Genomic DNA, 25,007 nt, shown 5'->3' with positions numbered 1-25,007 from the left:
CATCCTTTGCCTGATGCAGAACCCTCTCCTGAAGTCCTTCAGACTTTACCTGAAGGCAGAGATGGTCAGATCATGTGCTTCTCCTCTCTGATGACTGTTTTCTTTGTAAATACATCATTTAGGTCATTATTTTTTTTAAAACTATAAAGGGGTCCTATCACCACACAGTTTGTGAACTCAGTTTAAATTCTATTATAGGCACAATTTGATCAAACTCTAACTGGATTCTTGGTCTATCAAACTCCCTTGGTAATATGCATGTAAACTCCCAATCTTGTCTTCATTTCTACAGTCTCTTTCTGACCTATGTATTATTTCCTTAATTCACTGATATCAACCAGCCATCTACAGTGTAGTATAAGGCTCTTATAACCTGCTGTTTCCCCAAAACAGGATGATCTTCTTTAGGGCAAGTACGCTGACTGTTCATCATCACAGTACCTCCTGAACCTTGAATAAAGTCTGACATGTAGACACATTTCCACATAGACAGATGGCAGACAGATAGGCAGGGAGGGAGGAAGCTAGACTATCTCCAGCACCAGATAGAATTACTGCGAGCAACTACTCTAGATTCTATTTGCCACGTTTTTTAGATCTGGTACCACTTTTTATTGTTGTTTTTACTTCCTTAAGGATATCTGAAAACAAGCTCTTTTTTAAAGAAATATGTTCTCATTGATTTTAGACAGAGGAAGGGAGAGAGAGAAGCATAGATGTGAGCCTGGAATGTCAATCAGCTGCCTTCTGCACACCCCCTACTGGCTATCCAGCCCACAGCCCAGGCATGTGCCCTGATCTGGAATCAAAAGGTGACTTTTTGGTGCATGGGACTGTGCTCAACCAACTGAGCCACACTGATCAGGGCTGAAAACAAGTTCTTAATAATAACTGAAATGATCAAAGATGAACAGAATGTACACTTAATAATTTTTTGCCCTTAATTCCTTCATGGAAACATGGAATAAAATACTTCTTCACTCTGCAAGTCTTTTCCAGGTTAGAAGGAGTAATATTGATAGTCATTTCCAATGTTATGGGATATGTTGTATGGCAAAGAAAGGCAGTGATAAAAAATTATAAGTATTTTAAAGGCCACTAATATAATTCAGTTTGTTGTATTTCAAAGGTCAGGATTTGTTAAGAGACTAGGACATTTAGGTTTAAGAAATGTGGATATCTTTACCAGACTATTTGAGTAAGCTTCTTAAAATTAAACCTGCTTAAGGCTCCTCCAAGCTTCAGTTGATTCCATATGAACAGATTTTATTACTAATGATGGTCAGCTCTCTGTAGGGCTTTTTTCTTCCTTCCTTTCTTTCTTTCTTTCTTTCTTTCTTTCTTTCTTTCTTTCTTTCTTTCTTTCTTTCTTTCTTTCTTTTTTTAACTCAGAGCGTACACCTCAGAGAGTCCAATTACTTGCCCTCACCTGGTGGCTCAGTTGGTTGGAGCATTATTCCATTCACCAAAAAGTAAAAGTTGTGGGCTTGTCTCCTGATCAGAGCGTACACCTAGGTTGTGGGTTCCATCCCTTGTCGAGGCAACCGATCTATGTTTCTCTGTCTCTCTTTCTCCCCCTTCCTCTCTCTCTAAAAACCAACAAAAATATGTCCTATGGTGAGGATTAAAAAAAAAAAAAGAATCCAATTACTTAATAGCAGTAATGATTACCAGAGAATGAATACTACCACTAACCAAATTTAAACTGTTTATAGTGTGCTTAGCAAAGTGCTAGGTTATTCACATACGTTACTTTTAATCCTTAAAGTAACCCATTGAGGAAACATCTTTTGTCCTTTACAGAAAAGCAAACTGAGGCTTAGAGAATTTGTGACATGCTCAAACCTACACAAGGAATTACCAGAGCCAGAACTTCAACATGGATTAGTATGATTTTAAAGTTTATAGATTTCCTTTATAATACCTATTTATATTTTGCATTTTAAAGCATTATTACTTATTTAAAACTAGGGGCCCGGTGCACGAAATTCGTGCACTGGGTGTGTGTGTGGGGGGGAGTGTCCCTCAGCCCAGCCTGCCCCCTCTCACATACTGGGAGCCCTCAGGCGTTGACCCCCATCACCCTCCAATCGCAGGATCGGCCCCTTGCCCAGGCCTGACGCCTCTGGCCTAGGCGTCCGGCCCGGGCAGTGGGGACCCGCAGCTGCAGCGGCCCTGCAATCCTGGGCTTCGCTTTAGGCCCAGGCAAGGGGCCCCTAGCTCCTGGGACTGCCAGCTTCGACCGTGCCCAGCTCCCATCGCTGGCTCCACCCCTACTTCCTGCTATCACTGGCCAGGGCGGAAAAGGCACCTGATTCTCCGATCATGGCTGGGGGGCAGGGCAAAGGCGGCCCCAGGGCCACCTTTGCCCTGCCCCCCAGCTCTTAGCTCCCCCCAGGTTTCCGATCACTGTCAGTGGCAGGGGGCTTCTTCCTGCTTTCCCTTTCGCCTCCCTGCATTGTGCCTACATATGCAAATTAACCGCCATCTTGTTGTCAGTTAACTGCCAATCATAGTTGTCAGTTAACTGCCAATCTTAGTTGGCAGTTAACTGCCAATCATAGTTGTCAGTTAACTGCCAATCTTAGTTGGCAGTTAATTTGCATATAGCCCTGATTAGCCAATGAAAAGGGTAGCTCGTACGCCAATTACCATTTTTCTCTTTTATTAGTGTTGATAGCTTCAGGTCATAGAAGTTTCCAGTGTACTTCCTGCCTGACAACCCTACTAAGCTCACATGTAGTTGTTGATATTCCAACAAAGTGGTAACTGCCTCAATGCCCAGTTTTGAAGTGAGGCATACTAGAAAGGAAATTACACTGACAATACAGGAGTATTGCACTGTATTGTCAATACTTTTGACAAGTATACAGAAGTATTCAGATACCCTGAAAACTGTATATTAGACTACATGTACTTTAGACGCTATCTCAGGATTTCAGGTCACATGTTTTTTTTATAAATTTTTAAAAGATTGTTATTATTATTTATGCATTCATTGATTGATTCTTGTATGTACTCTGACTAGAGATTGAACCCACCACCTTGGAGTACAGGGATGATGCTCTAACCAACTGAGCTATCTGGACAGGACTATACATTTATTTTTAAAGCTTTAGTTATGTTTATTAGGAAAATAAGGGAAGGAATAAAGGAATGAAATGAATCTGGAGAATATGATTTTATTTTAAATCAGAAAAGAAATCAAATGGATCATGACTCTTCTTTATATCCAATTCCTAAAGTTCCCAGGGGCCAAAAGAAAAATTTCCTTTTCTTTTTCTCTCATTCTCTATCCTTGTCTTTCATTCTCTTTCTATTTTTCCTTTTAGGAGAGGAAGGAAGAGCAATCATTTGATTTTTTTAAGTTTCTTTATTAGTCAGACAGCATTTTAACAATATTCGTGGGGTTTTAAATAAATGCTGAATTTTTTTTTCTTACTCCCAACCCCTAGTAAAGGTAAAGAGAAAATGAGATGATGTAGGTAGGCTAGAATAAACACCAAATAATTATCTCTGTAATGAATTGTTAAAGTTCACAGAAAGGACAGTGCAAGTCAATGAATATGTCTTATCGACACATTAAAAAGGCATTTAAAAGTGAACTGTGATCTTTAGCCACTATTGCCTCAGAATTGCAAATTGTAAGATCAAAAACCTAGGGCCTGGAATGGCATTAAATTGGGATAAAGAGCAAGATTGGCACTGACTATGGTTTTGTTTGTGTTTACTTGAATCAGGGCTGCCCTGGTAAGCGTTTGATTTGTGTAAATATACACATTGGATTCAAAATAGGATTAATTAACATGTAATCAATGGTATTACAAATGCCTTAGCCCACACATAAAATCAGGAATCTACACATAAAATGCGACATGGAAAGGATCCAGATGGGAACCAAGTGGCAGAGCAGTGGTGATGAGACAAAGCCCCTTTGCTGCGTAGAGTCCTCATTAGACACTGTAAAGACAAAGAAGTAATCTAAGAAGCAGCAATAAGCACATGATTTTTCAGGTGTCACTTTAATTGTAAATACAACTCTCATTGACGCATATTACTAAGCAAAAATATTTGTATTTTTCCAAAGAGACAGTTAGTATGCAGCAAAGATAGGGTTCCTGCTGGGTCTATCTGACTGACCTCCATGCCCATTCAACATCCTCATTCTTTTGGAACTTTATTCTCACCTTCCATTGTATTAGGAACTCGGTATAAGTGGATACTTCCTGCAGAGGTGATGGTTGAAGTCTAAATTCATTTATCCAGATGCTATTGTGAATATTGCATAAAATGAAGTTTAGATCTAGGTAGGTAGTGTCACGGCTGGTTAAACTATTGCTGCTGGTGGCCTGGTGGGGTTTTTTTCCTATAATTGCTACCTTTATGCTAGCTATAAAGGAGGAGTATAGTCAGCACTCTACTTCTTGAATGTAAGATGAGAAAACAGAATGGAACCTGAGATACAGAAAAGATTCTAAAATGGGTGTGTTAAATGATGAAAACAATAAGAGATGAAGAAATGAACCTGAACGTATAACATGGATATATAGGTATCACTCACCTGAAATTCAAAGGATAACTCTTCCCTTCACACCTAGAAAATAAAGCGATGTTAAGAATTTCCCCAAATAGGAAAACACTCTGCTAGGAGCTTCATCTGTACCACAGAGCTCTTTGTAGAAGGGGACATTATTCCCAGCTAACATGTGAGGAAAAAGGATGGGAGAGGTTAGTTAAGTTGCCGAGGTCACAGAGCTAATAAGATAGTGAGGATTCCTGAAATTAAAGTATGTGCTCTCCATAACACAAACTGCTTTCCAACCAACCACTTCTGTTGCCCACTTACAGGTTTCTTTTGACCACATATGCTGTATTCCCCATATAAACATTTAAATGCAGAATAGCCATACCAAATTCAGAACGTGGATTCTTACACCAAAATTTAAAAATCACAGAAACAAAATGGAAGACCATCATAACCTTTATAATGTCTTTCATTAATCTCCAAGTTGGATTGAGTACCCCTCCTCCATTAATCCTTCATCATAGTACTCACCCCTGTACACCAAGATTACCTGGTATTTTGTCTTTTTCCTTTACCAAACCGGAGAAAGCTAGAAACCACTAGCTTACTCACCTAAAATGGTTTCTAGCATATGGACATCACTGCAGGATTGAGTACCCCTCCTCCATTAATCCTTCATCATAGTACTCACCCCTGTACACCAAGATTACCTGGTATTTTGTCTTTTTCCTTTACCAAACCGGAGAAAGCTAGAAACCACTAGCTTACTCACCTAAAATGGTTTCTAGCATATGGACATCACTGCAGAAAAGCTTGTTGACTGAACTAGTTGAGTTACCACCATTGGGATCTGCAATTTAGCCAGCATTTTAGGAAGTTTCAACAGTTTTAGTCCAAGACAAGCTGGAGAACCTGCGATATGTCACCTAGCGGCATGGTGACCATTTATCCAGTGGTAGCAGTGGCCGTCTACCCATTGACACACTCAAAAAAAAATCAGCTCCTTCTCTCTTTTCCATGGTTATCCTCTCACCACCACCAACACCTCCTGCCCCCAAAGAAGAAGAAGGGAAGAGAAACGGGAACAGAAATCGTCATGCATGCATCCTAAGGCCCCTTCACCACACACAAAAGGGTCTTTCTGCACTACTTGGACGGTGGAGAATGGGTACCCGGTGCCCGCCATCATCAAAGCATATCTCACATAATCGCTGCAAAGGCTCTTCTTAAACCAAAGAAGATACAGGGCCTCAGGGCTCACTGTCCCATCACAGACAGATGTTAAATTTAACTACCAGCCTCCTGAAATAAGTCCATCAGCTCAGAAAAGAATAAAGGAGACTGGGCAACATTCTTGTCAAGAGAATTGATAGGGAAGGCCAGGGCTTTGCCACATGAGTACACACTGATTGTTGCTCGGGGCTTAGAGAATGATGAGCAAGCGGAGGCTCTTTGCTGGGAATGTTCTCCACGAACATTCAGAGAAAGAAAAGGGTGCTTAGAGGAGAAAAGTTGCGCACTCTTGGATGCCATTGTATCTAAGAACAAACCAACTTTTTCTCTCTGATTTATTTTTTGAAGCAGATCTAAAAGAAGAAGAAGAAAAAGAAAAGAAAGGAAAGGGAGAACATGTACATTTTTTCTTTCATTTGTGATAATGTTTCTATGCCAAAGAGAAAATGTGATGAAAATGCCAAAGAAAAGAGCTGTGGCATCTATAGCATTTGCTGTGTTTATATAGAGATTATGCTTCTGGTTGTTAACAGGCTCCAGAAGGTAAGCCAGTGCTATGCCCGTGCATTTCAAATAGAGGAGACCAAGCACAGTTCCCACATTTTCATAGGGCAGAATGATTCAGGGGCTGAATAGCATTTCCCTTTCCACAAAAATAAAGACTTCCCCAGTAGTTATTCTATAATTCGGAGCTTCTTTACTTTTTTTCTCTTGCCTTTCTAAAAAGTCTTCGTGACAAAAAGCCATAGCCAAGCAGTTTTGATATTTCACGGCAAGATTTCAACCTGAAACTGTGATGCAATTAGAATCTTCGAAAGGATTAAAATAAAAAATAATCCTGAGCTTATTCTTATCAGCTCTGATTATGATCAGGAGTGCTCCCAACCTCTACTCTACCACACCCTATACATTTGTACATATTGGAGTGTGCACGTGCGCGCGCGCACACACACACACACACACACACACATTATTTCAGGCTTGAGTATAAGTTTAAGCCCGATGCCCTCAGAGCAAAGCATAATGTGTTCCATTTCTCAGGACTGAAAATAAATCAAATTGAGAAACATAGCGGAAATCCAGATATGAATGAATTATCCCAAATGACTCCATTTACTATATCCCCAATATTATTGCATCAAGAATGTACCAACTGTATTGGTTAAATGAATTATGATATAGTCATGCAATAGGCTACTATCAAGGCCATTAATAATGGTGTCTGAGGAGAATATGAGTATAATGACTTTCAAGATGTTCATGATATATTGTTGGCTGAATGATGCAGACTACAAAAGAACACCTACAGTTTATTCATAATTCTGAAACTACAAAATAGTATTTTTTCACTCTAGTCTCATCTGCATCTTATAGCCAATAAATAAATAAATAAATAAATAAATAAATAAATAAAATTGATTCTAACTTGAAACTCTAGTTTACATTTTGGAAAAAAAATATTGAAAGAAAGGATAGTCACAAAAATTGTTAATGTTTTTTAATTGTGTGGTAGAATTTCCTTCTTTTTGCTTATGAAACTGAGAAGTAACAAATGACAAGCAGATGACAGACAATAAGATTGCCTATATTTTTCCAAAATCAGTGAGTTTAAAGATCCTTGAAAAATAACCTAAAAAACCCCCTCATAATGAATAAGCTATCATTGGACATTTTCTAGTTGAGCTATCGAGCTATCTTCCAATTATTCAATAAAAATTCCTTACTGATCTTATTAGCCTTAAATAGTAAAATGATGATATATCTAATCTAGTCAAAATCTTATTGATCTCCATCAATAAAATTGTTAAAATAAACAACTAAAAATATAGAGTTTCCTGTAATTGGGAGCAGTGGGAAAATGGAAAGTATGAGGCAAATGAAAATTAATAAAAAATTCATCCCCCTACAACCCAGTTTCCATGTTTCTGCTTCTCTGTGGATATTTTAATGAAATTATTTCAAAATTACATGAAATACAACATGTAAAGGTAAATTATTTATGGCTCCTAACGTTTCTACTTTCATATTCTTCTAGCCGAGATGAATTTTCATCTACTATGCTTTTCCATGAAGACCATTGTTCACACTAGAATAACTAAAAAATGATTGATATAGTGGAAGGCGAGTATTATCTGATACGAAGTTCTCTAATTTTTTTTTCCTTCAGTAAACTTGGGTCTGGATTTTAGTTAGTGCTCATGCTTATTTAGTATTCAGTGGACACTAAAAGCCAACTATATAATAATGATAAACCATTAAAACAACAAAAATAATCAAAGCTGCCCCATATTGAGACTTTACCTACATGTATATATTTATGTATATGTATATATGTGTATGTGTATGTATAGGCATATAAACATATAGATGTCTATATACCTGTAGTGCAATATTCATAAAACTTCTGAGGTATTTCTATCTCTATAGTAAAGATTTAAAAAATAAATAAATAAAACCCGAAGCTCAGACTCATACCAATTAACCCAAGCTCAACCAGCAATCCAGCAGTGGAACCTGAATCAAGTATAGGCTTATCCAACTGAGAATTTGTGTGCCAAACACTGATTTTACATCTCACTTCTGGCTAGCTCTTTGAAAACACAGGCCTGCTCAGTGACTAATGCTCTGCAATGTCCTTTAAGTTTAATTAACCATTTTCCTTTGATGGGAAGATGATATTACACAGAAGGTGTGACTGGATGTACATTCAAGTTACAGGAAACAGGCCTAAAACTACAGCTATACTTGAGGAGGTCACAGTGATCACAACCCTAATTTTGCTGGTCCTGATCCATCATAACGAGGCTCAAAGAAAGCACACAATCCTGTCCTGGAAATGGAACACTTGCCACAGTGGGTATTAATTGAAGACATAGAATTAGCTGTTTTAAATCATTTACTTTTGTGAGCATTTGCATTTAAGGTGGTTGGGATATAGATCAGCTTTTTATGCTTTGAGAGGAAGGGAGGAAGAAAAAAAGACTAGGTCAGAAAAGAAGAGAAAATGGGGAGACTCATATGTTATTGTTTCCCTCTGCTTACAGCATCTGATTCGTTAATTCAAAGTTTCTGAGATGTGATCGTTTTTTTAAAAAATTCAGATTGTCAAAAGTGCAAAATAAATCAATGCTGATGTAACAAAACAAGTCAGAAAATGAGAAAAAAAATGACATCTTTCAAGATCAACTGTTCCACAGAGTACAGAACAAGCTGGCAGTCTGCAGAACATCATACATTAACTAAAATAAGTGCTAAAAAAAACCTGACAGCCAATGCATATCAGAGTTAGGAGGCAAAAGAATCTGTTCTCCCTGGGGACTGACGTGTTATCTCTGATGGTAGGAATTTCTTAACCACATCCAAAGATCTTATTTCATTGTATCTACCACAGCACACATTCTGTGTGTCTCTCTTAGAATAGAATACAGAGCTATTACCAAAATTGAAAAAAGTCACATAGAACAGGATAAGTAGTGAGAGATAACCAGAAGGCCTGAAAGTACAGATCATTTTCATCAATTTATGGATACTTGACAGAATGATTCAACAGTGGGTGTTATGGATGGGAGAAAAATACTTAGAAACTAGATGAAACAAGGAAAATGATCACGTATATGACGTTTATTTGAAAGGTCCTCATTTCTTTCTTTCCATACATATCTTCTTTGCATTAATTTATTCTTTTGTTTCCCAGGAAGTCTGTATGAGTCATCTACTGAATCTAAAGCATTTTGATAGGCATTAAAGAAGTAGAGATGAAATGATAAATGAAATTTTGATTTTACCTTTAAAGAGACTCCTCAGCCAAGTAAAATTTTGATGCAAAACATTGATTAATCTTGTAAAAAAAGAAAAAAAGTAGGTTAGAGATTAGGGTTCAATAGCTACTGGTCAATAGCCAAGAAGAACGAGCAAAGAATGAAATGGGAACCAAAGAATTTTGGGAGAGAAGGAAAAGAAACAAGTAAGAAATGAGAAATAGAACTAAAGAGGAACAGCAGGAGCCTAGCACATAAAGAACTGATTAATAGAAAGACCACATTTTGGAAACTAAGACAGGAGAAAATAGGCTTACAAATCTAAAAGCTTAGACCCTTGAAGGAACAGCTATTTTGAAATAAAAACCATAAACTAGATTAGAGATCCATGAAAGTCTAAAATTAGGACAGGTGTACCAGAATATAAAATAAGTTCATTAAGCATGCTAAAAATGATAAAAATGGATATTGAAGTTATGAACAACAATAATATACAGGGGTGGACAAAAGTCGGTTTACAGTTGTGAGTACATGCAGCAGAGTTTATTGTATTGTTATTTATTATTGTATTATTTATTTTTATTATTTGTCTTATTATTATTTCCTATGCTTACTTATGCTTTGCCTTTCAGGTAATGAAGGTTGGTACTTTAACCTACTTTTGTCCACCCTTGTATTTTAACCAAATCAGGTAGAAATATTTGGTATGAAAACAATGTTATTGAAATAACACATAGGATAAATAGTAAAATGTTATAAATAAGGAGCAAATTAGCAATGGAAAGATAAAACTGTAGAAGTCTTCAAAAAGAAAACATGAAGGAAAGAGAAAAGGATATTAAAAAAATATGAAGATATGAGGAAGAAAGAACAAAAGTGCTAGTGTCCAGATCCAGAAGTTAGAAATTCAGAAAGAAAGAATATAAAAGTAGAGAGAAATAGTTGAAAAGATGATAGAGAAAATTTTTTATAATTAGTAAAAGAGGAAAACCAGATTTAATGGGTGCACAGAGTGCCAGAGCCTAAAAAACTTAAAAAAAAAAAACTCACATGAAAAGTGTAGAAATTTTAAGACTATTAATGAAAAAATTTAGGGTTCTCTTAATTTCAAGAATGAAAGAGCAAGCACACACAAAGGAATCAGAACACTAGATGCAAGAGGACAAAAGGGTAATGATCTCAAAATATTGAAAATAAAGAATTTGAAGCAAGAATTTTATAAATGGCAAACTGTCATTCAAATAGAGGGAACGATAACGAATGGTCTCAGCCATACAAGCCTTCAAATTCTACCACATAAACACCCACTTGTAAACTAGTCTTGAACAAAGAATTTAAGAAAGAGGGGAAATACTAATGCTGCAGGAGATATAGGAAGCTAAAATGAATAAACATCTAGGTAATATCTGTTGTGGGCTTTTAAAAGTTGCATGAAAAGGAAGAAAAATTCTTAACTTTTGTGACAGCATGGATGGACCTGGAAATTGTGAAGCTAAGTGAAATAAGCCAGTCAGACACATACCATATTATCTCACATGTGGAATCTAATCAACAACATTATTTAACAAACAGAATAGAAACAGAAGCATAGATGCGTAGAATAGACTGACAGTTGTCCGATGGTGGTGGCGGGGGCGGGGGTGGGGGGGAGGGACTGGGTGAAAAAAGGTGAAGGGATGACACATAGACACAGACAACAGTGTGGTGATAGCCAGAGGGAAAGGCAGGTGGGAGGAGGTGGAAGTGGGCAAAGGGTGGATAAATGGGGACAGAAAGAGACTTGACTTTGGGTGGTAAGCCCATGAGGTGGTAGGCAGATGTTTTATTGAGTTGTACACTTGAAACCTGTACGGTTTTATTAATCAACTAGTGGCCCGGGGCACAAATTCATGCACATTGAAAGGAAATTAATTAGAAGAAATATTTTAATATCACTATTTGCCCTTTCTCTATAATAGAAGTGTCAACCAAATTCATGATCGACTATGACAGGTGGAAACACATGCCTGCGATTGGCTCCAGCAAGAGCTTTACATGTATCACGCATGCGTGAGTCAATTTAGCCTTTTATAGATATAGAATAAACTTGCTTAATTAGACATGCTTTCTGATGTAGCTAAATTTTTTTCAGCCCAGCGAAGCACCCCAACTTATCTTTCAGGTAATTGTCAGCAACACAGCAGTAAATATCAACACAAGGCAGATTACTATTGTAGATCACACAGGGAGAACAAAGAGTAAAATATTTAACTGCAGCAGTGTTTGACTATATTCTGTTCAGTGAGAAAACCTGAAGTCATTTTCAAGGTCCACCATTTCCTACTTCTTTTCAGTCGGGTCAAGTTGCTACGTTTTCTAAATCTCCATTTTCCTGCTAATGAAAAGAAAATAGGATTCCACTGAGTCGCCTACCTACCTACTCCAGGATTTCTGTGAGGATGAAATGAGATGAGGCACGGGAAAACACTTCACAGACATTTGGTTAAAGTGTAAATGTTTCTACCTGACTATAAAGCAAGTTGTGTTCCTGGGCTGAAGAAACTGCAAGGAGGCTAGTGGCTAAGGAGAGGAAGTCAGGCGTTGCTCTGTGACGTCATTACCTGGAGACCATTTCCAGGCTGGCCATGGGGTCTCGGCAGAGTTGGCTGTGATTTGGTGGGCTGTCACTCTGGGGTGGTGGCAGGGCCTGTGTCCCACTTGAGGAAACCGAGTTTGCTTTGTCGGTGCCAGGTCTGTGCTGCCGTTTCTCTGTAAACGGCCAGTGTGCATCACGGCAGCTCCTCCATGGGGCATCTACCCCCTGGTGGTCAGTGCACATCATAGCAACCAGTCGGACAGGTGGAGGGACACTTAGCATATTAGCCTTTTATATATATAGATGCCCCCCCCAATAAATTCAATAAAAATAAATAGTAAATAAATAAATGTAAAAATAGCTGAGATAATTGAATGTCACTAGTAATTGAAAAAGAAGTAAAACTTAACTGGTTAAGAGCAAGGGAAAGAAAATATAGTCATAAAAATCTCAAATTAAATATAGAATCATCAGTACAATACATGGGCAAGAAGACCAAGAAATATGAGAGCTTTCTATAATATAAAGCTTTAGGTGTTTATAAATGTATACATATTTTAGTTTCTGAAAAATATCACTTATCAACTTAAGTTTCCGTCGATAGTTTGCTAAGAGATTTTTAATGGCAGCATAATTTAATAGTACCTATAAAAGTAGGCAAAAATAGGTTTATAGTTGTTCATATGGAAAATACAATAATTAATAAACAATAATATAAGAATAAACTCTGGTTTCATGTACTCACAACTGTAAACCTACTTTTGCCCTACCCTTTATATACATAATTTTTTTCTCACCATTAATGTATTGATGATCTTAACAGGTTGCTTAATGCTGACCATTACTTGTATTCCCTTGATAAACATGAAATGTTCAGGAGGTAATAATTTTTAATGTGCTATTGTATCTGATTTGTTTTATTTAAAATTTCTCATAAACAAGAGTAGCCTCCAATATTGTTTTCCCTTGTGCATATCTCATATTTACTGTAAAGTTCCTTTCAGCAGTTTGTGATTAGGATGGTAACGCTCGCGCAGAATGACGGGAGATTTCTGTTTTGTTTTTTTTTCTGTTCGGGAATAGCTCCGGAGCCTTTCAGTCTTTTCTTTGAAAGATGGTTATGCCTTTCACGGTGGCTGCTTTGGTGACAGTGGGGGGCAGGGGTTGTCATATATCAAGTGTCATGGATCTCAGTCTGCTTCTGGACTCTACATTGTTCTTGTGGCCTATTTATATATTCTCATCTATTTCATTGTCTGAAGTATTCTAACAGAAACCGAGTGTTTATTGCAAAGCCCTTTTCCTCCGTGGCACTAGGAATGATGCCCCTGTAAGGGAGCCCATTTATCAGAACTATGGCAGGCAGAGCTGAGATGTGCAGGAGATTGGATTACATTCCCAGCTCATTAGAGAATGAGAGGCATGTATAGGGTTATACCAAGAGATTCTGCACAAAAGAAAGTATCAATCTTTTCATTCTATGGAGGAATCAGAACACTAGTCAAGGAATTAATAACGTATTGTAGTTAAAACATCTAAATGTAAAGTAATCAAACAATCATTTCCACTTAAAAATTCAAGCTATATAGGTGCCAAGGTCCATATTCTCTTAGAAATAAAGCCACATCCAAAGGTAATTTGTTGTCACTTTTATTTACACCTTTCTTCAAATAAATCTTAGAAATATCCACATTACCCAAAATTGGCACCATAGCTTAAGTCCTCTCATAGCCTCTGCACCTGACCTGACAGTTCTTCCACTTCTAAATCTGCAGAATCAGCACTTCAAAATGATAGACAAATACAGACACCAGTGACACTCTGTGACACGCCCATCCGTCACCCAAAACATAGCCAATGGAAAGAAGTGTCATTGTCACATGTCCCAAAGCTTATGCATGCCAGTCAGGACATGCAGAAACATGCTTTTCTCACAGAGTCGTTTTAAGAAAACAAGGATCTATTTAATATATTTAAAAAGTAAGAAATGAACAACCATCCAAATAAGCTCAGCAAAAAGCTATTTGGGGATAATTTGTTCAGTTTAGGCTTGCGTTTTCTTTAGCCGGCATTTTCCAGATGGCCATTTCATTCCGTGACCTATTATAATGATAGTGCTAGATCAAAACCCGGTTTAGAAAGGACCCCGTAATCTAGGATAAACAGACACATCAGTGGATGATAATTAAAATATGGAAATGTGTAAAATATAAGTGGCATGAATCAGTTTGGAAATCACATATTACCTAAACAATGAGGAAGAGACAATTGGATAACTATTTGGAATAAAATAAACTTGAATTCCTGCATTACAAAATGTTAAAAAAAAATGAATTCTAGATCAATAAAAAGAAATCTAATTGTGAAACACATAAGTATTAAAACAAAATGTATATTAGTCTTATGATTCTGAAGTGAAGGAGGCCTATCAATGACAACATTTAGTGATAGAAGATTGATAGGTTTTGACTATACAAAAATTACAATATTCTGTAGGACAAAATTCCCATCATAAATAAATCAATCTAGTTAGTAAGTTAGGTAGGTAACTATCAATTAGAAATGTCTTTGTACCAAATATCAAAAGAGGTGACTCAAAAATATGTATGCATCTATTAATATTTTACTGTATTAAAAAATACAGCCCTGCCCTAGCTGGTTTGTCTCAGTGGATAGAGCATTGGCTTGCAGACTGAAGGGTCCCAAGTTTGTTTCCAATCAGGGGCACATGCCTGGGTTGCGGGCTTGATCCCCACTGGAGGGCATGCAGGAGGCAGCCAATCAATGATTCTCTCTCATCATTGATATTTCTCTTTCCCTCCCTCTCTGAAATCAATAAAAATATATTTTAAAAAAATACAGCCCTGGGTACTGTGGCTCAGTGAGTTGGAGCATTGTCCTCTGCACTGTAAAGTTTTAGGTTCGATTCCTGGTGAGGGCACATACTTAGGTTGTGTGCATACAGTGACAACCAATTGCTGTTTCTCTCTCACATCTCTCTCTCTCTCTCTCTCTCTCTCTCTCTCTCTCTCTCTCTCTCTCTTTTTTTTCTCCCCCCCCCCTCTCCACCTTCCTCTTTCTCTGAAATAAATGAAAAACATGTCCTCTGGTGAGAATTAGAAACAAAAAGCATATAAAAATATATAGAAATTTTAAAATGAGAGTTGAAAACATGGTTGCTTAATAAAGTCACAGAACCACACATAAGCTCTCCATTACTTGAACAACATCCATTCCTGTATTGAATTTCACATTTTGAAACTTCCCAAATCTATGTTGTGACTTAGAACTCACACTTATAAGAGATCCAAGATGACACATACTTAAAACACTTATGTCTACATCTTTACAATGAGTTAACTTTTGGCTAAGGTGGTAGCACTCTTTAAAACGTGTTTCATGTGGATTTAGATCTGTACAGTGTTCTTCTAAAACTGATATCCATTGGGAGAAAGTGAGTGTGTTTATCTTTTTTTTAGAAAAATAATATTATCAACCATATGAGGTAGAATAAGAAAAAAATGCTATGATAGATCAGAATAATTCTCAGTGCTTATTTCAGTTGTTTGCAAATAACTGGACAGTTCTAGGATACATAAAGGTGCCCAGAAAATTCTGAGTATCTGTTTTCCTAAAGATGTGTTTTCATCATAAAATAATATGAACACATTCTATAAAAATAGGAAAATAAGAGGAAATTACAAGTAATCCCACCACATAAACACAGCCAATGTCAGACATTTCACTTTTTCCCTTCCAATAGCTTTGTCCTTTGTATCTGCTTGGATTTCAGAATTTTAATCATCCACTTTACAATCTTATTGATAGTGTCCTCTGTGATAAAAAGGATTTCCTAAGCTAGCACCAGCCCTATTAATCACCAATTCTAAATCAGGAAAGTAGTACAATATCATAAAAAAATATATTTGGCCCCCAAAGTGTAATACTTTTGTATAGGAAATGCCTACTAGGATATGCTACAAGTATGGCATGAGGATTAAAATAATTAACAACAGATGTAATTTAGATTTTCTATTACATGGCTCTTTTTTCTTCTGCATTTCAGCTCTGCTGTGACTATTTTTTAAGAGGCTTATTTTTTATCAGGAAGCTGAATAGATTAGCCACTTATCCAAGGCCAATCCAAAAAAGAATTCTTATGTTTTAACTTCAGTTTGTTTTTCCTATTTGCATAGTTTTGGGTGATATGATATGTGAAAAAAGTAAATCTTTGAAAAATTGCTATAGGCAGGAAAATCAAAGATACTTATCTATAAGGCTTCTGACGCTTGTGGGCAGTTAAGAATTTAATCATCTGTGTGTGAGATCTGCATATAACCAGGAGTGACATTTTACAAATGCAGCATGACCCAAATGTTAACAAAAATTGATTGTAAGGTTGTGATAGTAAAATATTCAACTTGGTGTCAGTGAAATAACATGAATTTTCCCCACATAAAAAGATAGTTTTCCAATACATGAGAAACTATATGCAGTTTGTGACTTTGCAAGACCAGTGCTCTAACCCCTGAGCTATAGGGCCCGCTCAGTTTGTGACTTTGAATAGGAAAATGTGTATTTCTTTTTTTTTAAGTCTTTATGGTTGAAAGTATTATATATGTCCCTCTCTTTTCCTCTTTGACTTCTTCTAGCCAGCTCCCACCCCCTACCCCAGGCCTCCACCACCCTATCGTCTGTGTCGATGGGTTATGAATATATACATACAAGTTCTTTGGTTGATCTCTTCCCACCCACCCAACCACCCCTGCCTTCCCTCTGAGATTGGACAGTCTGTTCCATGTTTCTGTGTCTCTGGATCTATTTTGTTCATTGGTTTATTTTGTTCATTATATTCCAAAAAACGAGTGAGCTCATGTGATATTTATCTTTCTCTGAGTGGCTAACTTTGCTCAGCATAATGTATATTTCTTATACAGCTGCTCTCTTCTGTCCTTCCATCACGATTTCACCTGCACATACACATGGACATTACTGAATTTCCATGTGTATAAATTGAATTACTTTTGCATTGGTATTTCTTAGGGATTTAACTCCCACAAATTTCCTATTATTAATTTCTAGTGTTATCAACAAATTAGCTGAAACTTTTGTTTTTCTATTGATAATAAAACAACTCATCCTTAAAGCTCCTGTCCTATTTTAGAGACATCAACTCTGATTTGAAAACTCTATCAATTGAAGACCAAAAGACTGAATCAGAACCCCAAGCCATGTGTAAGTAGCAAATGCAGAGCTGTCTTGCTGACATCTCCTCATAATTTCTTATTCATAATCACTGGGCACTGGCATCAGAGGATATAGAGAAGCCCTGATACAGGCTCTCACCACATGGGAAACATACATCAGTACCTTGTAATGATATCCAATCACAAGTGTTAGCAGCCCTGGTTCCTACAGTGACCGTCTGTACCTATGATCTTGGAATAGTCCTTTCACTCTCTGACTTGTGATTCTATGAAAACGTGCTCATGCCAGACAGACTCAGAAACTACTCAAGTAAAAGAAAATAAATATTAATTGCTCCAAAAGTCCTGAAAAATGAAAAGTTCATGGTTTCAAATGCTTTCAGGGTAAGTAAGCTCTTTTTCGAGGAAGATGCAGCTGGCTATTTTTCTGACTTGTGAACAGCTCTTGAAATGGCTTGCCAATATTTTCCATGGTGGGGAGGAGGGCGATGATGGTGATGGTGGTAATCGTCTTCCAGTCCCAAGAAGGTGAAAATTTTTCCAGCAACTACTCCCACAGTTTTTCCTATCCTGACCCAGTTTCTTTTTTCCATTTTTCCTTCATTCCCTCTCATTTTTTGAAAATCACTTACATCTTCAACATTTTCTCACAAATTCTTCCCAGGAAAAAGCATCTACTAAACCTCAATTCTTCTCTCCAGCCTGATCTTGCACCCACACCCCCATCTCACCTTTCCAGCCAGACGAGGGGTTCACATTCCAATTCCACCCATCTCAAGTGACAAAGGAGGCGGAAGGTGAGTGGGGGTAGAGAGGCTGCGTCCTTCTCTGAGGATCCCTACCTCAAGCACCATCTTGATATTTTCCTGATATTTCTGTTAATCTGCTTGACAGGCAACCTCATTGCCTCCTCCTCCTCCTCTCACACCACAGAAAATAGAAAAACAGCTGTATGAAGGAGCCCATTTGTCAGAGCTTGAAGCATTATTACTGACGAAAATGGAAAAGCCAACCAACCCGTGTTCTAGTCTCCATTCACTGAGATTCTGCGGCCAGAGAGCAGTGTTTCTCAGAACGCACTTGAGACAGTATCCAGGTCGTTTCTTCACATTGAATGCCATCCATCAATTAGCTCCCATTTCAGATGGATCCCCCTGCCCGCCAACAAAGCCAATGCCCATTTACTTCGATCTCTTCAGAGTTGTCCTTCCTCTTTGGCTGAAAAGTCGTTTCTTGATGTTAAGCATCTGCCAACTTGGAAAGCTAAAGTACCCGAAACTGGCAGCGATACATTATTGTCATCCCCATGTTTCATTTCCCCAGCCCCCAGCACGGGGGTGGGGGTGGAGGGATGAAAAAATGAAAACCCATTTTCACATGCAACTGACACTAGCTCGGTTGCTGAGATTAGCTCCTGAGGGCGGAGGAAACGTGCACCAGTTCCCTTTCATATATGTGTCCTTTTTATCCTCTTCCATCTGCAACTCAATGGATAGAAAATGTGACGGTTGGAGAAATCTGTTCATTCGGGTAAACTGTATGGAGGTGTCAAGGCTAAGAATAATCATGGGCTGACATTAAATAGTAGGGACACATGCTGCGCCGGCTCACCCAGAGCTGGTGTCTACAGCAGCACACTAAATGAGAATTTAGAGGGAGACCTTTTTCAGACTATTCTTAGGTCTGATCACTCAAAGACATTTCAATTTAGAGATGCAGGGTGGCCCTTGGGAGCATGAATTCCCATGAACAAGATTCATCCAGGTGCTCTTAGAAACTATCTTTTAAGCCAGAACATAGAGGAGAAAACTACTACAGTACCTCCACTCCATCATTCGGGAGGAGAATTTTCCCTGCACAGAGAGGCAGAACTCATCTTAGGCGAGGAGGTTAAGCAGTAAAGGCAACCTAGAAGAAATTATAATGCTTTCTGAAATTACAGAACCATCCTGCCCTTTGAAGTTTTTCCGGCTTGCCGATTTGTCTGCGAGCTTAGCTGATCCACATCTTGGCAACATTCATGCTCAGCCTAGGTTAAATATATGCCGAAATCTGTGTCACTATAAATGTCACAATTATGACAAAAATATTCATTTCCTTTGGAAGCCATGTTTCACTTCCAGTCATTGCTCCTTTAAATCACTTGCACATGTTTAGGCTTATATACCCAAGTAGTTAAACTGGTCGATGTAGAAAAGAACAGGTTACTCTTTAGATTAGATGTGGGAAACAATTTGTCTGTGGATATATCTGTTCTGCTCTAGAGATTTTCCTGAGTTCTCTATTAAAGACAGATCTTTCCCATATCTTCAGATTTTTACCAAACTACTCTTTAATTCTGTTTTCTTTCACAAACTATCAAACAAGTTTGTTCAAAGAGATGTGTTAATTCACGGACTCACGGGGCAAGGAGCCTTAGGCTTGAGAGCTCATGTGGCGTTCAAGTACAAAACCCTGCCTGCAGGCAGGACCTTGCCAAAACCCATCAAGAGAACTGAAATTATAAAGCTTCTAGAACCAGAGAGAAGACATTTTCAGTGATTCCAATGTTTAGGCTCCTCATGTTGCCGTCTGTATGCCTAAAGGGGACCCCCCCCCATCTTGTTATTTAAAACTTTTTCTTCACATTTTACACCACACAGTTCAAACACATGTGCTAAGAAACCTCTGCTAATCATGCTGTTTCACAGACAATAGGTCGTTTCCTTTTCCTCCTAGCTCCTCCTGTTAATATTTTAGTCAACATCACTGTTTTGTGCCCTTACATTGCTATGGCAAGAATTAGAAAAAAAATACGTTTTTCTAAGCAAATAAATGACATTCTGCTTTCATCTGTTAATTCAACAAACATTCATTGAAAGCTCCTATGAGTTGGACTACTTCTGGAGACTTGGTTTTACAGAGGTTAACAAGACCAAGACAATCCTGTCCTTTTGAAATGTAGAGCCAATCTAGTGAAGAGAGATAGACAATCAACAAACTATGCAAGTAAAAGAAAGGAATTATAGTTATAAATTATTGCTTTTTTTAATGAGAAGGGAAAGCCCATGGCAAATACAGGTTTGGGAGACAAAATCAGGAGTCTGAGTTTGGACATACTGTTCAAGATTTCCACTAAATTTGTCAAGGAGACAGTCAGATTCCAGAGTTGAGAGGAGATATCTAGAAGATAGAAATTTTAGAATCACCTTTTGATTCAGATTTCTCTTAGAATGAATTAACCCATATAATTTATTTTGTGATGAGGAGACTTTCATTTCCATTTTAACCAACCTTCCCATGCCATCATTCTTTATTTTTCATTCAGAACAGCTGCTTCCTGTCAAGTTTTATTTTAATCTTCTAATACAATTTGATAAGTCTCTACCTGACTAGATTTAATTTTGAAGTTTAATGAGAAATTATACCTTCTTCTCCCAGACTATATAATTACCAAAAGAAATTAAGTTTTGATTTTATACGTTGTATTTTGTGAAGTGTTTCCTATGTAACATGTCATTTAATTCTCCAAACCATGTATAAAATAGATGTTACTATGGTCTATGTTTTGTTAATGAGAAATTGAAAAACAGAGACATTAAGCAAGTTGCCTCAGGTGACACAGCCATTGTATTAATGTTAGACTAGCTATACAGCATCTCAAGGAGTGGAAATGTTACCTGACACCAGGTTGTTCCACTCCTTAGAGCAACCCTTTAATACAGTGGTTCTCAACCTTCCTAATGCCACGACCCTTTAATACAGTTCCGCATGTTGTGGTGACCCCCAACCATAAAATTATTTTCGTTGCTACTTCATAACTGTAATTTTGCTACTGTTATGAATCATAATGAAAATATCTGATATGCAGGATGTATTTAGGCGACCCCTGTGAAAGGGTCGTTCGACCCCCAAGGGGTCGCGACCCACAGGTTGAGAACCGCTGCCTTAGATGTATGTATTTCAAGTCTACAAATACCATTAGGGGCTCTTTGAGTGTTACATAACATCCATAGAACTGAGCTCAGAATGAGCAAGCATCCAAAAAGGCCTTCATTGAAGTTCACTAAAATGAAGAGGGGTGAAAAGTTGTGCATTGCTAAGTGTCTTTGCAGAAGTATTTTCCTAAAATAAATATACATACTATGCAATTCCCCTAAATTATTATAATGTTTAAAATTGCTCTATTGCTGTACTTCCTACTGTGAGGACAACTTCCAGGGACATTTATTTATAAGGAGGTTATTTCAGAATTTCAGTAGCTAATCCCCATGGATGGGCTTTAAGAAATATCTGCCTTATGATGAATTTTTCTCTGTCATGAATAGAATCCAGAATATAGCAAGCTTGGGTCTACTACAACCCTATTTCAAGGTATAGAAACAGATGAATTGAGATTGAACTTTTCCTATGATAGCTAGGACAAAAAAAAAAAAATTTCCCCAGGCTATGAGAAAGCAAGAAAGAAATTAAGTGGAGGAGCAAAGTCTCTTCTAGAGAAAAGAAGTATGATGGTAGTCTACAATTTATAACTTCAAGTCATTTTATTACACATTCTAATATTTTGTCTTGACCATAACCTGGTGAGGTACCATTATTGTTCAAACTAAAAATGAGGAAACTGAAGCCAAAAGAGATGAACTCGTTCACAGAGAAGCAGACTTCAAGATCGGATTAGAACTTCAAGAGATTCATTAGCAGAGGGGCGGGGAAAAGTGAGGAGAGCCTTCAGACTAGAATGCAGGTCTGACACTTATAGAAAGAGAGAATGAAAGAAAGAGGATTGGGTGGAAAGACTCTCAGACTACAGCACAGTTGCAAGAAAGTTTCAGCCAACAGCTCTCACTGGAAGACAAAGCCCATTGTCTTGCCAGGGTACGCCTGCTTTAATATCCCTACCATGCTCAGTCTTAGGGGAGAGCAGCCCAGGGGAAGCCTGGCCTCAAAGTCAACACAGTTGGGGGTCCAGAGGGGCAGGAGTTAGGAATGTTAATCAGTTATTCTCCTCACAGTTGAGGTCTAACCAGAACATTTTCATGACTGCCCAAACTCCCCATTACCCCCCAAATAACAAGTAGAAATGATGGCCCCAGAAGTCTCCTGACATCTGGAGAGCATTTTATACAGTCTTTAATGTGAATGATACATGATATTTATATATTTTTTTGCAACTAGAACCATGTGGTCATTAAATACAGTTACATGAGCTGTCAGAATCTGTTATTTTTTAAAAAGCTAAATCTGTAATAGTTATTCATACAAACAATAGATTGTAGAGTGAATCTACTGAAATGTTTCAGATGCACAAAAACTATTCTGAATACAACTAAAGGGGGAAAATAATCTCCTGCAATTTTTGAAAGAAACTACCATAGATTAGTTTCGCCTCCCAGTCTAAATTGTGATACAAATATATTTAAGACTCAGTAGATGAAATTTGTTGGGTATGTAACATTCCAAAGCCTATTTACGTTCACTCTCTTTAAGTCAATGTACATAAATTAGTTTTATACAATAATCATTCCTCAAAAGAAATAATTGATGTATTTATCAAGTACCAACTGCTTAATGCATTGCAAGGAAATCCTCATTTTTTCCTGAAAGCAAGTCTCTAGATATGAATCATTCGGTCACAGTGCATGTGAAGAAACTGAGGCTCAGAAACTTTAACAATTTAAGATATAACAGGGCATGGCAAAGTCCAGTGTATCAAAAAGAGGTGCAACATAGCCAATAAAAGTACAGATTAAAATACTGTGGCTTTAGACACAGTCATTTGATTGCTTAAATAATATTTTTATTACTTGGCTGATATACAGATTTTTTTAAGTGGACCATAAAGAAATGGGGAAGTTTTAGAAGAAAACTGCTTTAGAAGTAAACTGGTTGTTTTTATAACACAGAAGAATGGCTCTCCCTTATCCCCACCTATCCCCACTTCTAATAAAATGGCCAGATAGGAATTCTCAGTATTATGGATAATAAAAATCCTATTGAATCATATTTTTCATGGACCATGTTTTTGGAGATTCCAAATGAAATAAGGTAATTTTTTTAATCTAATGGAATAAAATTTTTCTCTATCCACCAACATGTAGAAAGTTGATTGAAAGAAATAAAATGTAATTTTCAGTTTTTCTTCCATGTCACAATATCCATATCATCGTATGTGCTTGTTTTTGTGCCTAAAATACTCTCCTCCGTATTTCTGCCAATGATATCCGTCTTTAAATCAGTTTGAATTTATCTTTTATTTTTCCTGTGAAGCATCTGCACCATTCCTCAGAATGCCCTTTCTTATCACACCTGGATGACTGACGTTTCCTCTGTACAGCACCCCAGCTCCGTGTGCAATGCCTCCATTAGAGCTGCCAGAATGCCACTGTGTACTTATTCATGTGCCTGCCCTCAGTAACAGCCAAAGAACTGAGGACTCAAACTCGCTTTTGCTCAGTTTTGTGTCTTTAGTGCCTGAAACGTAAATGTTTGCTGAATGGAGACAAGACTACATAATAGAAAGCAAACAGCATGGAGAAATTAACTATAGATCTTATGAATCACAATAAAGTGATGCCCATTTATACATAATCTAATTTTCTCTTGCAAATGTAATCGTATAATTTTGCAGAAAATTATGCTAATTTTTCATTTATTTTTATATTATAACCATCAAAAACAAACTATAGAGACCAATCTATAATTATATTATATTCTCAAGGTAACATTCAAAATAATACATAGATGCTAAAATGATAAATAATAAGACGGATAAAGTATGCAAAAAGTAAAATAAGGAAACATATATTGTAATATATTTCTAACATCTTCAAAATAACCAAAACTTTAAAAAAATATTGACTCATGTTTCATGTGAGTAGAAGCACAACAGAAATGGCATAGTAAGCATGGTTTTAGTATTAAGTAAACTTTCCTCTTTGCACTAACCTTGACTTTGTGTTGTCTTAATGTGTCCGATTATAGTATACTATTAAAATTTCATCTGTGAAACAAAATTTACTAACTGCATCATAAGTCCTCTGTAAATGATAATACAGTGGTTTTAATTTTGTAGAATCTGTAGTAGAACAATGTGAATAATCTTGTTGCATTTGGCTTACTATGAGTTTATTCATCAGTATCTTTTAATAGACTTGATCTTAGACCTCCTTATAAAGTTTCCAAAGTGTAGCCCGATATCTTTCACATAACAGACACTAATACATGTTCATCAAATTTAATTATAACAAAAACAAAATTGAAAGAGAAAATAAATGTCTTGAAAACAAATGAAAAAAATAATCAATTTGTGGGTTCCTTTCTGCCAAATGCAAAGTGACCATTATGTGTTAATATAGTCATACGATGGTTTCATCATTTCTGTCCACCACCAAAAAGCATTCATTTATCCAGCAGTAAGCATATATTGTCTGAGTATTATTATGTCATATGTCATCAATCTAAAAACATAGTGTAGAAAATTGCTGTGTCCTATATTCCTATACTATCCTTGCAGAAGAACAAAACAATCTGGTCATCAGGAAAAATCAAATCACAAATCTTTCTAGGAACAAAAAGAAGGAAAATGCTTTATATTAATTCTTGAGAAAACATGACTCAGTGCAGTTATGTTTATGTATTCCAAATGTGTTTGTATGGAGAACAGATTGTTATATGGTAGGAACAGATTGTTATATAGAAGAAAAGAGACACAGAGTTGGATAAGACAAATC

The sequence above is a fragment of the Myotis daubentonii genome, chromosome 11 (genome assembly GCF_963259705.1).
Source record: "Myotis daubentonii chromosome 11, mMyoDau2.1, whole genome shotgun sequence".
NCBI lineage: Eukaryota > Metazoa > Chordata > Mammalia > Chiroptera > Vespertilionidae > Myotis > Myotis daubentonii.
The sequence above is the reverse complement of the archived record's forward strand: the minus strand, read 5'-3'. Positions refer to the sequence as shown.